Genomic DNA, 12599 nt, shown 5'->3' on the forward strand with positions numbered 1-12599 from the left:
GAAACTCCAGGAAATCTTGGATCAAATAAAAGTGAAACTCCAGACTCATTCACCAAGTCACAAATCCAAACTGGGTAATAATAAGGAAACCACTACACAAGTAAAGAAATTAAGTAAAACAATTTTCTTTGTAATCCAACCAGATATGGTCAAGGATGTTACACCAGGCTGACTTCCTGGGGTCAGGACTGAGGTGTAGAGAGAGGGAGTAAAAACGAGATGAGTTAAACTCACACAATGCTGTATGTCAATTACATCTCAATAAAACTGTAAGAAAAAAAAGTGAGGTGAGGTTTTTGGTGTATTCTAAGCACAGAGCCATACTCTTAGACACACAGTCACACTGCATGATTAATAAAGTATGGTTAATCTATCGACCAAAGGAATGCTAACCATGGTAGAGTATCTTCCTAGGAATTTATAGAATTCATTCTATCACTGCCTCCGCAGCTTAGGGGAGCTTGTCCTCACCTCTTTTGCCATTCTGCATCTTCTTTTTTATTTTTGAAGCCTTTAGACATACCATTCTCATTTTTTCCATTTCTGATAGCAGTTATTTATGCCTTCTTTCTTGATTTGATCAGTTTATCCAAAAGTTTAGCAATTTTATCACCCCTTTTTCCCAGATAAAAGTTCAATTTTGTAAGTCATCTGCATCTTATGTTTCTATTCTGATGCATTAAATCAGCCGTTTTCTTCGTTATTTTCTTCTCGAAGACTTCCTTGGGGAATATTTACCGATTATTTTCTAATTTCTTCCACTGTATCATTAGATCAATGCTATGCTATTCAGCTTTTATTTTATTTTTACTTCTGTAACTAAAGATTTAAATATCCACCTAATGCATCTTTGGCTGCACAAAACATATTTTCATATGAATTATTTTCAATATCACTCTTTTCTATATAGTTTCAAATTCCCATGTAGATATCTTCTTTGAATCATATGCACATTTGTTATCTTGCAAACATATCATAATTTTCAATTTTTAATTGATATTCGGCAAAATTCATTGTGATTAGATGCTAATATTTATCTTTTAGAAGTGTTAGAATTTTGAAAATTTGCCTTATAGTCAGCAAAGCAAAAGATTTGTTTTGTTTTAGAGGTTCCATATGTGCTTAAAACTGAGATTTGTCTTCAGAAGTTGAACAGTGTAGTGTTATCTATTTGTAAGTTAGGTCACATTTAGGAATAATATTATTTAAAACTTTTGTGTCCTTATGGGTTTTTTTTTTCTCTCTCTCTCACTTCTCCCCCAGCCCCCTCACTCCTGCTTTTTTCTTGAGGGATGAGTACCATGCTAAAAACGTCTCATTGTTATTATGGCTTTATCTCTATCTCTAGTTTTATAAATTTTGCTTTATACATTTTAGAAATCTTCAACCCCCTTCCTTTCTGCATTTATCTTCCAAAGCAATGGCATTCTAAATAAAATGCTATTTTATGAAATATGTATGATTTGCAGATACTAAGTGTCATCTTCAATTGTACTTACAATAAATAAGAAGACATCCAGTGGGGGAAAACTCTAGTCTTAAATCACACAGAATTCAGATACTCACAGAGAGTTAAGAGAAAGAGTATTGCATTGCTTCTGCCGTATTTTTTCACGCTTCTCTTCTCAACAAGAAGGAGGTGATGTCATAAGTCAAGAGCTCACAGTAGGGTTTGAAAAGGAGGTTTCAACCACCATCTAACCAGCTAAATTCCACTCCATCCTGCTGGATGTATGTATGTCTCATCCTAGTGTCCCAAAGGTGTTTTATGAATGATCCACACCCCATGAACCCTATAAAGAAAAAAAAAAAAAAACAGAGAGAAACTCAAAGAACTGGTTTGGCTAGTGTCTCAGCTTCAGGGAGTGGACACACTTTTGGCTTCCTAATTTCCAAGATTGAGATTAATGAATCACATGTCTGCAATTTAAAGGTGATATTTTTTAAACACCATCATGCTTAAAATCACAATTTGGTGATTTTGAACTTTATTGGTTAAGTTAGATTATTAGACAAGGAAGGGAATTCAAAATGCAGAGGATTCCCTACTTGGCGCTTATGGTCTTGCACAGTTTTTGTGAACTCCCTGACATGGTCTTCATAACTGTATGTTTTATGTCGGGGGCATCTTTCTGTGAGAGAGTTCATAAGTTTTATTCTCTATACCTTGGGATTTTTAGTACCCTTCTACCCCCAAAAGAGAGAAGCGAGAAATCTATTTCCTAATAACTTCATGACCATGAGGTAGGAGGGAGGAGAATTTGCTAGCTGATTTTTGTTGTTTTGGGAAATGTACAAAATGCCTATAAGAGACTAGACAGACTCCAAACAGGTGTCTTCTAGCTGTTTTGTTTTTGCTTTTTTGTTTGTTTGGTTTGGGTCAGGTATTCAAATCTCTGGAAATTCTCTTGCAGGGGTCAGGGGTTATTTTTTTGATCACACCCTATCTTTAGACTTGTCTGCAATCAATGGATTTAGATCTTGGATGTCCAGATTGCACGTTTGACTTTCTACAAATAGAGATATTGCACAATGTTTTCATTGTCAATTTATAAAACTATAGAATCATTAGGAGGAGCTAACGAAAACCATGACAACAGGGAAGACCAACACCATTCCAAAGTATTGTCTTGTAAGCAACTACGTTATTTGGTTTGTTGTTTTTCTGCAGTCACTGCAAGCTTAGAAATCCAGTACAGGACAGGAAGGAAGGAAGGATGAAGGGAGGGAAGGAGGGAGAGAAGGAGGGATACTTGGCATTATTTTTCACACGCAATCTACAATGGGTTAATTTGTTGACATTTGCTCCAGGAATTATTAAATGAGTAGCAACTAAGCCCAAAGGCAGAGATGGATATGAATATAGATGGATCTGCAAGTGGTTGTACATTTTTTTATTCTTAATTTACTGGGTCCCCAGAAATTCTCCAAGGAACAGCAATCCTCCAGGTGATGAGTCATATCTGAAGGTGAGGTTGAAATCAAAAGGAGAAAAACAGGAATTTGGACCATAGACACTCAGATTAAAAGTGTGCTGCTTTATCGACTCAGTAGTCCATAATATGGAAATATATGGGTCTTTCCTAAGTGTTGGTAATTCCTAATTCCACTCCGGGCCTTGGGGATCCAGGAGAGGGTGGCAGCCGAGCAGATCGTTGTTGATCTCTGCATTGTTGATAATAAATACTTGAAGGTGCAGAGTAAAAGTAGATCAAAGTCGGTCTGGGTACTTAGGATGATATTGATACGGAGAATTTATTCCTGGAAGCAGTGATTGCACCTATATGAGGGGGTCGTTTTACCTCTGCAGAGTCAGGAAAAAAGCACTGAATCATACAAAAATTTGTGGAGGGAAACCGGCTGCCATTTGAGGAAGAAGCAGGGACGAGGTGATGCAGAGTACCAAATCGTAAAATATCGGCTTGATGCCTTTCAGGTATGTAGTTGCAGGTCAGGAAGTCCTTGGCCCAAGTGTGAGTTCCCTCCTGGCCCATTACCTGAAACCAAACAAACGGAAGTCGAAGATATTTTTGTTTCAGTCAGTGAGGACCATCTTCCTCAAAATTCACATCGCTCCAATCCTGTACATTTCCCTTCCTTTCCTAAATTTCCACTCAACTGCTCCGCCTTTCCTTCTCTCATTGTGTCTTCCCTTTTGTCCATTCACTCTTCGGTCTCCTTTATTGTCCTCTCCCATTCTTTTTCTTCTTCTCTCTGCTCCTCTTCCTTCTCCCTCCATCACCTGGTATTTCCCAATTGGACACTTTCTCTTCTCCATGTCCCTTCCTCTAGGACAAGGTAGAATCACATTAATCCACCTCTGCCTCCGCCCAACATATGGAGATTCTCCATCATTCCAGGTCTTTCTCTAATGCTTTCCTTCCATAATTTCTCTTGACTTCAGCCCATTCAAAGACCGGGAGGACCGGCAACTGAGGAAATAGGTGTGGCCATGGTTATGGTAAGGCTTCTTTGATTCAACGTATATTTTTTGAGCACCTCTAAGTGACAGCCAAGCTAGCAGTGAGGAAGTCGGCAGTTGGGGTGGAAGACAAGTAAGAATGGATAGTGTTTTCCATTATTCTTTGAATGTAGTTGGAGCAGCGAAAATGAGTTAATCCTGTCCCAGGAATACAAGAGGATGAGAATGGTTGTGAAGGTGTCTCTGGTGTCTTTCTTTTTGACAACCATTACTGCTTTGTGGATGTTTCAGTAGGTGAAGAAAGCAGGAAAGTCTCTGTGGGCATTTGAGGAAAGAAGGGAGAAAAATCGACGAAGCTAGCAGAGGATGGTTTCGATCCATCGACCTCTGGGTTATGGGCCCAGCACGCTCCCGCTGCGCCACTCTGCTCACGGAAAGTGCTTTTTAATCTTGATTCTTACCCACTTCTCCAACATTTCAATGTTTATTAATATTTTTGTTTTCTCTGTCTTTTCACTATATCTGCTACTCCAGTATTTCAAACACCCTTAGCATGTCTGCAACTCCAGGATTTCAAATACCCTTAAGATGTCAAAAGAGGTGTAGATCCGGAAAGGAATTAACTCATAGCTAATTACCAGCTGTTAATCCGCACGTAGTCGGCAGGATTCGAACCTGCGCGGGGAAACCCCAATGGATTTCTAGTCCATCGCCTTAACCACTCGGCCACGACTACACAGTAACGTATGGATTTATTAAACTAAATAGCTGTGCTGAAACTGAGTTCTCAAGCTTCATAACACCAAATCACACACCAGAAAGATCGAATTACGTATCAGAAATTGTATCTGCAGTCAAGGTTTCCTATTTTTGACATCAGTAGGGTGACTTTCATGCTATTGCACCATGTTGGCGAGTAACACTATCCTTAGAACTGGAAAGACCTTTATGTGATGGGTTGTTGGAATGAGATCAACTTCTGTTCTGTCAGCCCCTGGTTAAGATTCATGAGATATATTCTTGTCAAAAATCAGCTGACCATAGACATGTGGCTTTATTTCTGAACTCTAAATTCTATCTCATTGATCTTACATTACTTTGACACTGTCTTGATTATCATTGCCTTGTAGTTAGTTTTGAAATTGGGAAGTGTGGGTCCTCTTACTTTTTTCTTCTTTTCAAGATTGTTCTTGATATTCTGGGTCCCTTGAAATTCCGCGTAAATTTAGAATCAACTCATCAATTTCTACAAAGAAGTCAGCTGGGATTCTGATGGCAATTGCATTGAATCTGTAGATAAATTTAAAGGAAAATTGCCATCTTAACAATGTTAAAATGCAGTCCATGAACATGAGACATCTTCCTGTTTATTTAGATTTTCCTTCTTTCAGCAATGTTTAGTAGTTTTCAGATTATAAGTTTTGCCCTTCTTTTGTTAAATTTATTCCAGAGTATTTTACCCTTGCTGATGCTATTTTAAATGATGTGTTTACTTTTGACGCTTTTTCCTTCCCCTGTGAAACATAATGAGGCTTTCTGAAGCCTTCCAGATGCAGATATCAGGTACTCAGAGATATCAAGGATAAAATTGGCTTAGTATGACAGCTTTTGTAGACAGCAAACTCCTAACAACAAAGAAGCAAAGCTATGAAACAAACAATTTCTTTAAACACAGATGGCTGGATTCAGAGACCAGAGTGCTAACTAGCGATTATACTGTGGTACCACCTTAATTAAAAAGTCTCTTTCATATGATTCATGATATGATAAAATCCTATTCCTGAATGGAATTAATCTTATTGACTGTGGTATAATAACACAAAGTTAACACGACAAAGAGCATTATCCCTGCCTTTGTGATTAATGTCCACTAAGTAAGATATTTCATAAACATGCAAATAACTATAACCCACATATGGAAAATTTGAAGAAATTGCTTAAGACTGACAGCACAATGGCAGAGATACAGTGGAAAGTATAAGTAAAATTGAAATCTGCAATTTTTAAATGAATGGGAGTTGAAGGTGCTGATTGAAAGAAAGTTTTCGTTGATGTCTTTCTACCTACAGGAGTAGCTTGTGGAATTATATCCTTAAAGTAGTGCCTATTTGTTCTCAGAAGCAATGCAGTAGTGAAATATAAAAGAAAAAGCTTATCAATGCCCTTAGCAACATGGGTCAGGCAAAGGCTTTGAAAGTTATTTACATTAGGTGGATGTGTGCCTGTCTTGGTCTGTGAATATCAGAAATATTCAGAGGCGTGGAGGTAAGCATAGTGATTTCCAATGAAACATTCTTTCTTAGTATAATGGTGAATGTGAATTTGTCATTGGGAAGACAGCTGTTGGGTTCAAGTCAGATAAATCTATTACAACAGTTAGAAGGAGTTTGTTTGGAGCTGACGTATCTTTTCATGTCATTTTATGTGTTTCCCAAAACAACAAAATAGAGCTACCAAATTCTTCTTATCATCCAATGGTCATAAAGTTATTAAGACAGAGACTCACATTATTTTTTGGCTTAAATTCCCATGTATGTAAAATAAAACTTATTCACCCTCTCACAGAGAGATAGCCCTCACACAAAATTAACAATTGTAGCAACCATATCAGGAAGTTCACAAATACTGTTGGAGAACATAGACACTAGGCTGGGAACACTTTGCATTGAAGAATCTTCTTTATGTCACAAAACCTAATTTTAACTAATAAGCTTAACTATTACTAAACTGTAATTAAGTACAAAGTTGCTGAAGAAATATCCTCTTTGAAATATGGCTTTGTGAGTCATTAACCTCAATTTTGAAAAGTAGGAGGCCAAGGTACACCCATTCCTGAGGCTGAGAATCCTGTCAAACCAGTTCTCAGAGCTTGCCTCTCCTTTTTCAGAGAGCTCATAGGTGTGGGATTTTCACAGTACACATTTGGGACACTAGAATGAGGCATGTGTAGGTCCAACAGAGTGGAATGGAGCCCTCTTCTTTTTCAACCAGAGGTTATTGGAGCCTCTACCTCAGCTCCTTTTCAACCATTACTCTAAGGTCTCCACTGAAAAGAAGGCTTTGATCTGTAATATTCTCCCTTTCTTGTTGAAGAAGGAAGCATGCAAAAGGGAGACAGATGCTAGACAACATTAGCTCTCTTAAGTCTAAATGAATATTCTGACTTCTGTGTTTTCACTGAAAGTTTACAGCAGTTGCTGCATAGAGGTGGCACTTTCCATTTCAAAGCCATAGATGTCACATAAACAGCATTTAGTTTAGGAAGTTCAGTTGCTTCTGAAAGTCTAGCAGATCTAGCAAATGAAATGACAAAGATTCATAAAATATATAAGGAAAAATGATGGTTTAATTGATCATCTGCTTTATTGACACCTTTAAGTGGTACCAAGAGAACAAAACAGTTGAAAGGACACTCTAAAGGAATTTACTGTTTAAAGGACAAACATTAATTAGATCCAAAAATAGGGTTAGTTTCTACTACATTAGTTTACATCATTTACAGTGATTTAATAACTGACCACCTGGGCATTAAGGATTGAGAGAGGACTTACACGGTCTATCTCTTCAAAAACACACATGCTAACAGGCAGAATGAATGATAAATATAGAAATAGTTTCTTAGGAGATATATGAATAAAGAGATATGGAAGCACTAGTATTATTGTTGCATTTTCTTAATGTTATAGGAAGGACACGATAAGGGGCACAGAAACAGAGGAATGAAGGATGAACTTGAAGACTTTTCACAGTAGGAGACAAGAGAAGGCAATCTTTAAGGATGCCCAGGATTTCAGGAGGTGAAGAACCTGGGAGTGAGACTCCAACAGTGGAGAAGCTAATACTCAATTTATAATTGAGGAACTCTACCTTGTCTTTAAGGGTAGTAAATCAACCAAAGAGGAAGAACCCCCGACACTACTGAAACAAATAAAAAAAAAATGAGACATTAGTGAAGGAGGATCCTGGCCTCTGCCTTCCTAGAAATAGAACCTGCAGCGGGCTAACTGAAACAGGAGCTACTTATGATGTTCGCAAAGGAGCTGTCCATTGTGCTGGCTCAGAAACGGGGAGCAGCACCCGGTGGATTTTCCCATACACTCCTGGTTTTATGCTTCTGCAGGGTTGCTAAAGGGAAAGACATCAGACATCGTAGTCGGCAGGATTCGAACCTGCGCGGGGAAACCCCAATGGATTTCTAGTCCATCGCCTTAACCACTCGGCCACGACTACATGGAGGCTGAAAACGTCATTAGTATAAGTAGCCGTAGGGAACTTCAGCTCTCTTCAAAAGGTCACGTATTTTCTCAGAAAGTGTATTTGTATCAAGCGAATTTTCTTACTCTTTGGCAACATTTAGGCAAATATCATGCTGTTGTGGAAAATTGGCAGATAGCAATTCCTCCTCAGACTGGAAGGACCCTCTATTCTGATGGTCTGATAGAAGGAGACTAAAGCTTCCTATTTTTATTGTTTTTTGCTTGTTTATTGTGCAGAAGCTTTTTAATCTGATGTAGTCCCATTTGTTTATTTTTGTTTTTGTTGCTTTTACTCTTGGTGTCAAATCCAAAAAATCATCACCAAGACCTAAGTCAAGGAGTTCAAAATAAATTAAAGACTTGAATGTAAGACCTAAAACCATAAAACTACTGGAATAGGAGAAAATATTTGCAAATCATATATCTGCAAGGGATTGATATCCAAAATATGTAAAGAACTCATACATCTCAAAGGCAAGAAAATAAACAATTCAATTTTTAAAATGGGTAGAAGATCTGAATAGATATTTTTCCAAGGAAGACAATATGGCCAACAGGCAAATGAAAAGATGCTCAACATCATTAATCACCAGATGAATACAAATCAAAACCACAGTGAAATATCATTTCACACCTGTTAGAACATCTATTACCCAAAAGAGAAGAAATAACAAGGGTTGGCAAGGATGAGGAAGAAGGGGACCTCTTGTGCACTGTTAATGGGAGAGTAAGTTGGTGCAGTCACTATGGAAAACAATATGAAAGCTGCTCAAAAAATTAAAAATAGAACTACAATATGATCCAGGAAATTCACTTCTGGATATTTATCTGAAGAAAATGATAACATTAACTTGAAAAGTATATATGCACCCCCATGTTCACTGTAGCACTGTTTACAATAGTGAAGATAAGAAAACAACCTAAGTGTCTATCATAGAACAAATGGATAAAGAGGTTGTGGTATACACACACACACACACACACACACACACACTGGAATATTATTCAGCCAAAAAAAGAATGAAATATTGCCATCTATGACAACATGGATGAAATTTGAGGACATGATGCTAAGCGAAATAAGCCAGACAGAGAAAGACAAATACTTTTCATATGTGGAATCTAAAAAAAGAGGGGAAAATAACAAGCTTACACACACAGTGAACAGATGAGTCTTTGCCAGAGGTGGGGTCAGGGGCCAGGGGAATTGGGAGAAATGGAGGAAGGGGATCAAAAGGTAAATACATTTTTTTAAAAGAAATTTGGGACACATCTACTACCATCAACCCTTTCTGCAAAGGACAGATACTAGAGAGCTTCGCAAGGAGGCTGGCACCCCCTTCACTAATCTGTATCTCAAGGTTTTTTGTGAAAGAAGCATCCTTTGAGCCCTTCAGGGAGACTGCAGAGGGGGGATTAGTGGGCATCACATGTGATAAATTCGTTGCGAGTTCCCTATTTCTTTTAAGAAATTGGATAGCTTTCTCTACCTTATACCACAGAAGTCTTGACTTCCTCATTTACTGTAGTTCCACTGATTTCAGGTTGCAGTTAACCAATCAAGCACACTGTTAGACTAATTCCCAGTTATTCTAGCTAACACACCAAATCCAGAATCTCCATTAAGTGTACCCATATCAATAAATTTGACCCAATTCTATGTTATGTTTCTTTCTTGCTGATCTAGAACTCCCACACATTACTCTAGTTTCTGTTGATATGAATTAGCATGATCTTGCCATTCTTTCAGTATGTAAAATAATGATATATACTCAACCCCTGAGTCCTGTAGCCAATGAGAAGGGTGGGAATGGATACTGAGAAAAATCAATATCCCTGTGCAAGGTAACTTCTTCAAGTGAGATCTTTGCCTGATTTTCAAGCAAAGATAGGCCAGTGTTTTTGGATAGAGGTTGGGCTGCTTCTGCTGGCAAGTAGAATATTTTTAGGAAGGAACCATCATTGCACTAAAATGTATCCAAATAGACCCAAATGTCCCCTTTCCAATTCTCAGGTCTTGTTCTTTCTAGAAGAAGATGAAGGAGAAGAGGAAGTAGAAAAGGAAGAAGAAGGAGGGGGAGGAGGAAAAAGAAAAGAAAAGATAAGAAATAAGAGGAAAGAGAGCTCTAGTATTTGTGGAGTGTCTTCCTTAAGTAAGATACTTACCATGGTAGAGCATAGTAAAGAAGGCCTTACGTTTTTTATCTTACATATAAAGAGACTGAGCTATAGAGTGGTTACATATCTCAAAAATTATACAGCTAGACATCCACAGAGTGAGAATTCAGTCCCAATGTATCCTTTTTCTGTCCTACCATGCTGGTTCCATTGTGCAAATAGAAGCAGGAGGTGGTTCTCTGAGGACTACCTACAGCAATTGTTGACATTAAGTTAGGTTGTTTCTCTATTTTTTGAATTCAAGTTCTGGAGTTAAGTTAGTTAATGTTTCATAATTGAGTCCTGTTTTAAAAAATAGTGCTATGGACATCTTAATTAGGAATTGGTGCCAATGAGGCTCTTTGTACAAACCTGTCAAATTTTCATGGCTTTATAAGTAAGTGCACTCAGGGAAGGTGAGAAAATGTACCCAACAAAGGATTTGGGGGCACCGTGCATATATATCAACCTGGAAGCAGTCTCTGATAATAGCCTCCATGTAGGGCTTTGTACAAATTGTATCGTTGGTAGAAATGAAAATATGTTTTCTTCCCATACTCCTGAGGAGTTAAGATTTCTGGTTGGTTGAGATTTCTGAAAATCGAATTACAATCAGGCAGTTGGTGTCTTCATAAAACAGCATTATTAGTTAGGCTGAAGCATTAGCAATCATTAGAACATAGCAAAGAAAGAAAAGGTTTAAGTAGATGGGGTTTTTTTTTTTCCCTTTAGTTTAGCAATTTGCTTTTCCACATTGCTCAGTAACTGAAGATTCAGCAGGGGGGGGGGGGAAGACACAGGATAAAGAAGAATTTCAGCTATTAAGCACAGAGTGAAATCTCCTTAGTGTGCTTTATATGTTGAAATACTATGAATCAGTTAAAGTGTGAATGGATTTTCATGTTTCAAAGGCTTTGGTAATTAATAATTTGGGAAAACTGTTAATTTTATGTATATTTATGTATATTAATAATTAATAAAATTGAATTAATTAACATAAGAAAATTAATGAGAGAGTTCTTTAGCTAATAGCAGTAGAAAGAACATCAGACGCTATTATTCCCAACAAATGTTTAATTTTCATTAGAAAACAATGAGGAATAATAAGGATGTGATTGTATCTTAATTCTTCTCTTCTAGAATATTTTAAAATAAATTTTAAAATTATTTTCCATTTTGGCTTTGAGTCTTTAAAGTTCTATTTGAAAATTCTTCCCATCTGGTCAATATAATTTAAAAACAGAATATATGCTTTGCCATTTTAAACTTTCACAAGGAAGAAAAGCTCCAAAATTATGTATTATATCATGATATTCATTTATTCACGTTTAATAAATTCTATAAAGAAAAGGAGAAATGTGAATCGGGGATTCCCTGTCAGCCATTCTTAAAAAGGAAACTGGAAAAAATAGGTAAATAGATTAAAATAATTAAAAAGGAAGGACTTACAGGTTCCACCGAGATTTGAACTCGGATCGCTGGATTCAGAGTCCAGAGTGCTAACCATTACACCATGGAACCCCGCGGTCGCTGGCTTTGTTAACACTCCTTCCTGATAGGATATATCTTTATTTGTGAAATCAAGTAGTCCTTAGAAAAGCTGAAATTTGCATCTTAGTTTTCGCTACCTGCTTTCCTGGCACACGTCCCGTTTCTTGAGGGCACAGGGCTCCTAGTGCAAAACCCAAGAGCGAATCAGTTTCTAGGGATAGATACGGTAGGTCCGAGCTTTTTAGCGCCCCTCCGCCTTTTCTGCAGCTCGCGGGGCCGTTCTCCGCTCGGCCGCAGTCAGCCAGGCTGCCCAGAAGCCGAGGCAGGCGGCTCCGACAGGGCATCAGCCGAGCCGCGCTCCCAGGTTGCTTTGCTGGAGAAACTGCGGGGCTCGCTGTCTTCCGAGTGTATGTCCCACGTTGTCTTTTTCGAACGCAAGGGCCACTCTTGGAAGTTTAATTTCGTAAATAAACTGGATGACTTCATTTGACGTGGTGTGCCAATCAGTCCTGGCCTTGCGGGGCGTTGCCCAGGGGTGATAAAAGCCGGACGGCAAGAGATGTCGTATGCTTGCCAGAAAGCTTTCACCTCCTAGAGACCAAAGAGTAAAACACGATTAAAAATGTGAATATTTTCCAAGCAGGGTTTTGTAACTTGGTTCTCACTGAGAAAGCTGAGACCTGCCTCGTTTACGAGCAGCAACTGTGAGCTTTTCCCAAACTCATCAGCCGTTAAGTTTTTCCTGGTGTCAAGAAGGGGACATGACCTATCCA

The 12599-nt window shown here is 38.1% G+C and overlaps 4 non-coding genes across 4 annotated transcripts; all 4 read right to left on the bottom strand.

The window, feature by feature from the left end:
- Positions 1-4279: 4279 nt before the first annotated feature.
- Positions 4280-4351, bottom strand: TRNAM-CAU (transfer RNA methionine (anticodon CAU)). The gene has a single exon. It is a non-coding gene; the product is annotated as a tRNA-Met (tRNA).
- A 225-nt stretch (positions 4352-4576) lies between these two features.
- Positions 4577-4658, bottom strand: TRNAS-AGA (transfer RNA serine (anticodon AGA)). Its single transcript has one exon. It is a non-coding gene; the product is annotated as a tRNA-Ser (tRNA).
- A 3412-nt stretch (positions 4659-8070) lies between these two features.
- Positions 8071-8152, bottom strand: TRNAS-AGA (transfer RNA serine (anticodon AGA)). The gene has a single exon. It is a non-coding gene; the product is annotated as a tRNA-Ser (tRNA).
- A 3632-nt stretch (positions 8153-11784) lies between these two features.
- Positions 11785-11856, bottom strand: TRNAQ-CUG (transfer RNA glutamine (anticodon CUG)). Its single transcript has one exon. It is a non-coding gene; the product is annotated as a tRNA-Gln (tRNA).
- Positions 11857-12599: the final 743 nt, after the last annotated feature.

Source organism: Vicugna pacos, chromosome 20, assembly GCF_048564905.1.
Source record: "Vicugna pacos chromosome 20, VicPac4, whole genome shotgun sequence".
Lineage (NCBI taxonomy): Eukaryota > Metazoa > Chordata > Mammalia > Artiodactyla > Camelidae > Vicugna > Vicugna pacos.